This window comes from Molothrus aeneus, chromosome 5, assembly GCF_037042795.1.
Source record: "Molothrus aeneus isolate 106 chromosome 5, BPBGC_Maene_1.0, whole genome shotgun sequence".
Lineage (NCBI taxonomy): Eukaryota > Metazoa > Chordata > Aves > Passeriformes > Icteridae > Molothrus > Molothrus aeneus.
In genome coordinates, this window is record NC_089650.1 from 35,309,406 (window position 1) to 35,315,040 (window position 5,635).

Sequence of the window (5,635 nt, forward strand, 5' to 3'; positions counted from 1 at the left end):
CAACGCTATCAGACTATGGATAGCAGAGGTTTCCATACCTGTTAGAGGGTACTTTTTCTCAAATTTCAGTTTAATTGGCATTACAAGACAGTTTGACAAGCACTAATTATTCTATAGTTACATTCAGCATTAACATTCCCATGTCATTAGTGGGGGAGGAGAGTAACAGCACTTCATGTGTCTCTAGGGAACAAGCCATTGCCAGAAGAGAGGCAGAGCACAACAGTCTCTCTCTCATGAGCTAGGCTTGTTCTTCCAGAGAGACCCTCTTTCGACCTGTGGCATCCCACATGTACCTCCCCTAAGCCAGCAGTGCAGTCTCAGTTCACTCTCTCTCTCCAGGAGCCATCTGGCTCTTCTGCTCCCCCAGCAAAGGCCAGCGCCTGCGTGGATTGGGCAGCTGAGCCAGGTGAAAACAGGGATTCTTTCAGTGGTCTGTGTGTTTGGGGTAGCTTCCAGATGCACCAATTCCCCAATCCCACTGACCACACAGCTGCTCCAGTGCTCACACTGGCAAAAGAGAGGCAGCAGGGCAGCCTCTCTCAGACACAGCTCCGTTTTAGGTTACTTTAAGCTGGTTACAAAACCACACCCATATCTTCAGAGAAATGGAGCCTACATAGAGCCATATGGCTTCATAAATATCAGTCTAACCAGTGCACACCCAGTACAGATTAACCCAAGAAGTCTTGCCATCTGCTTTTGCTGTGGTCAAACAAGCAACATCTTTGTTTATTGCACCACTAAACATTCATTTTTAAACTGCCAATCAGCAAATCTATAGCTATTGTATATCTGGAAAGCTCCCCTTTCATTTCTTTCCCAAAAGAAAAAGGTTAGTGCCAAACATCATAACATGCACTTTTCACTGAGATTTCAGTGCACACTGTTTACTCAGTTGTCTGTGTAGAGGCCCATTATGCATAAATCAGTGCAGAGAAATAAAGGATTGGTTTATTACACAATGAAATTTTCTAAAAAGGATCCTAATTTCCTGTTCAAGAAATGGCACCATTGTTTACTTGAAACAGATATGCTAAATAGCCCGGAGGAATTTTGATTTTAGGAGACAGATTTGCCATCGTTATGAGTAAGAGTGTTGCATTGTTCATGACAATGGCAATTAAAACATATTTTGATTTGAAGGTAATTAGTAAAAATGGCAAAACACTATTTCAAAGCTTGACAAATTTTCCAAATAGCTAAGGCTCAAATGAGTCCAGTTCTTGGGATAATTTTCAGATTGCTCAGAAGTATTGCTTAATATCAACAAGAAATCAGCTATGAAGAATCTCTGTAAATTCCATGGTATTAACTGCAATGCATTTCATATACAAATTAGCAGACCTGACAAGATGCTATGTCAACATCTTAAATCCCACAAATTTTGTAACCCTGAGGTCAGATTAGCAAGATGTTAGTGAGCAGAAAGACTACAGTCAATCCTTTTCCTTATGAACTCACCTGCAAAATCTTCTCAATTGCTTTTTCTCAACCACAGTATCTGCAACACTTCCACCTTCCAGGCTACTCTCACCTCTATGGACATTCCTCATCTTCCTTCTTTTTACTCCCTGAGATGCATCTGTGCCACTCAACCTTTCTGGCTTTCCTATTCTTAGTACCATGCCCTTGCCTACCCAGGGACATGTAATTCCTCAGGTGTTCTGCTGTTCCAAGGAAAATTTATTTTCAAATTACATCTAATTCTGTGTGGACTGTTGAAAGGACAAATATAAACCAATTTAAGAGGAGGAAGATAAAGCTGAAAAATGCTACAATTGTATTACAGTACCCAAGACACAGCACCTTTGTCTTGAATGAGATCATGTTTCCACTTTCAAGCCCCTGTGGAGCAGAACGGACCTGTTCTACCATAGCACATGACAGCACATCGTCATACAGTAGCTCAAAATCTCTGCTGTATGCAGATCCTGCTGTTTGCAAGATGGGATGAGTGAGAGGACTGTCAGGCAGCTGGTTGTGCTTCCAGATTCTCCAGTGCTTGTCTGGACAGCTCTAAACAGTACCAGCTGCTAATAGTTCCCCTTGGGATCATTTTCTAATTGAAGATTACGAGACACAGGAGGGCATCCCTTTCTTCTCCAGGGGTAATTCTTATGCTGGGATGGAGGGGGAGGAGATTTATGAACCAAATATGCTGAGAACTGTTAGCGTGGTAGAGACAACTAATTAGTTGGTGAATATTTGGGAGATTTCTGATATTTTAGTGCTCTTTCTTACAGGGAATCTATCTTTCATCATATTAATAATATCAGCCTGTTAATTCACCAGTGCAGATATTATACATCAGAATGGTTTCACTGATGTTTATTCAGGTGATTTGTATCTGGGTTTATGCTAATCCAGGGCTGTGCTGTCTTATCAAGTTGATATGTCTGTGTCATCACTTGTATTGAACTCACTTGTCTGGTCCATCTCACTTGAGAATTGTGATTTTCCCCCAGAGAAATCTGATTGTCAGGTCCTTAATGTTACATCAATGTAGAGAACATGTAGCCGTAGTCTGTATTCCTAGGACATGATTTCAGATGACAGTTTCAACAGCAGTGGTGATTCTTAAAAACTTAATCTTTGTTAGTGACGTCTTTTTGAATTTCTAGCCAAAAATATTTTGACACTCAGTTATAATGCGATGCACCTATTTTTTCTTACTGATCTTTGGAAAGTGCAGGAATCCTGCATGAAAGATGTCAAAACACTGATTAAGATTTCAAATTCCAAGGCCTCCTCAGTGAATGGCTGTCCAAAGCCGCAAAGTTTGCCAGAAGATTCTTTTGCTGCCGTTACCTATCTCAAGCGGGCCGATGAAGCGCCAGTCGTGGAGCGGCGCCTAGCACTCTGCGAGAGGAGCGCTCGTACCTGCTGCTCGGACAGGAATTTCTGTGCCTGTCACTAGAGGGCAACGCAGCCGCTCCCAGCATCGCACCGGGGAGCCCCGGCCCTGCGGACGCCGCGGGTGCGAACCTCGCATAAAGACCTGCGGGGTTTTCTCCACAAATCCCATGCTCAGGCGCTAACCTAAATAATTACCAGTTGAATACTTCTGGATGGACGGTCCGGAATGACGCTGGGAGGAGAATAATGCTTCTTAAAGCACGAGGAGTTGGCTTCTCTGTGTGTGTCGCTTCCTCACGAGGGTCCCTGCCCGCTGCTGAGAACAGCTGCAGTCATCTTCGGACACGTAGTCCCTGATTTCGAGCTACTGGTGCTAACGGGAGATTTACTGCTGGTTTAGTTTCCCTAAAGAGCAGGATTTGATCTTTGGTACTGACTTTTACCCACAACCGTGTTTACCAGAATATTACTAGCCTAGGCTGGCTAAAACTGACATTGTGAAAAGCGATTCAAGTTTATCTTTGAATTTTGTGCAGGCTGGGGGGGAAAAAAAGTTTTTGATTCTGTCACATGTAAGTCAAATATTGCCAAAGAGGTTGGCTTGTCTTAACTCGCAAGCACCTGGCACAGAAACCATCTATCATTTTGAACACTCCTATATGCAGTAATGCTCTCATTTAACCATGACTGTGCTGGCTACATTGGAGGGTGGTGTGATTTCCAAATGAGATAACGCTGCGTGATTACCCAGCATCAAAGGTGATTTCAGTTATCTCACTGAGGTTTTTACACCCCTTGTGATTTTTACTGCCTTGCCAAATCCCTACTCTGTCTCAAAGTTAGAGTTCTCTGATTTCATGTGATTATCTTGGGAAGGTTTCCAGGTATGTTTGTGTGGGATTACCACCTGAGTGTATTTTCTTCCCTGCTTACTCAAGTGGTGTGTCCAGATCATCACTCAAGGAGCCTATAAGTATGTATATTGTAGCCAAATAAATCCAAATATGAAGCTCACATACTCGACTTCTTCCTCCTGCTTCTCTGGAGACATGTTTGCAGTGTAACCCCACAGTTTCTCCCCCATTTCACATAGTAGGTAACTATAACCAAAATCAACTATTAACTTTATTTTTTTTTACAGAATGTAAACGACATCCATATTTAAGTCTCACAAGAATTTTGTTTTGTGAATAAGAGAGAGATGGTCTTGTCAAGTTATAAAAGTTAAAATGAGGTAGAGTCAGTATATGGGAAAAAGGCTCTGGGTCTGTCCCCTCCCTCAGAATACCATACTGGAAGGAACTCAATCAAACAGAGATATAATATTACACATCTCTTTTAATCAAGTAGCCTTATAATTTGCATACATCCCTTGTTGTATGTCATATATGATTTGGAAGTCCTTCCTGTGAACTAAGAGAGGTCTGGATGTGGACATCTTGCATTTTTAGATATATGTGTCTCTGGTACATTGGGATACTACAGATAGTTACATTAAAATATAATTTCAAGCTTTTTTCTTAAAACTTCATGGTAAAAGAAAAAAGGTACTTATAAATTTAACAGTAACTTTTTGTTTAACAAGGACTTTTGTTAAATATAGTGTCTTCTATTTGGAATACAAGACTTGTTATTTGAGGTTGGCTCATAGGTTCATTTCCTTTAACATCCTTTTCTGACATTAAATTAGCATAGTAAATTTCAGAAGAAAGCAGATGAAATCCCACCTGTGGTTATAACTTTTTTCTCAGTAAAATTATACAGAATTTACAAGTAGCTGCATTCTAATACTCAGCTATATCCACATACATATTTTAAAATAAATGCAGACACTACCCTAATTTTTGTTGCTGGAAGCCAGATTAACTTTCTTTCTCTTAGTTCTTTTCAATCTTCAAGACAAAAAAAGGTGCTAAAAGAGCCTTTGTGGTGAATTCCAAGACCAAGATATCCCCAAGGCAATGTGGTTAGTGCAGAACCAAGAAAAGCACTTAATTCTGTAGATAGAATCCAGTCCTTTTAGTAAGCAAATACAAGCCTATTAAAAACCCATCTTTAAACAAAAAAGCCAAAGCAAAAATAGCGCTAGGTAGAAATTTAGTTGGATTTACAGATAAATTCTCTCACGGCTTATGCAGCAGGCTTTGTCTCTGAGTCCCCCAGGCGCTGCCGTTCTGATCGCACACCACGACCACACAGGTGCTGAGGAGGAGCTTGGATTTTATTGTGAATCAGAACAACACCAAAAGTCAAAACGCGAACGTTCGCACCCCTCCCCGGGTCGTTGTTTGGGGTTTTTTAATCCCTACAGACACGGCTCACCCCCTCTGGTAAAAAAACGAGGAAAAAGCAGCCGGGGCTGATGAAGGGAGGGCAGCGCCGCACGGGAGCCGTGCCCCGCGCAGGTGGGAACTCCGGCGAGGCGGGAGCGAGGGAGGGAGGGGACAAGCGACAAGGGGAGGGAGGGATGTCTGTCCGTGCCCGGCCCGGGCCCCGACCCCTGGGCGGGCCGGGGGAGCTGAGTGGATGGAGGGCGCGTCACTCAGGGCAGGGCGAGGCCGGGGATGGCGGCCCCCGCCCGGCGCGGCGCGGCAGAGCCCCGGTGGCGGCGGCAGCATGCGGGCGGCGGCCGCGGTACGGCGGGCAGCACCTGCGCCGGCACGGCAGGGCACGGCAGGGCGGGGGAGACACGGGGACAGGGGACAGGGAAGGAGGGAGGGAGGGCGGGCTCTCCGCGGGCTGGCCGCTGCCCCGGCGCTGCCGCTGAACGGCGAGA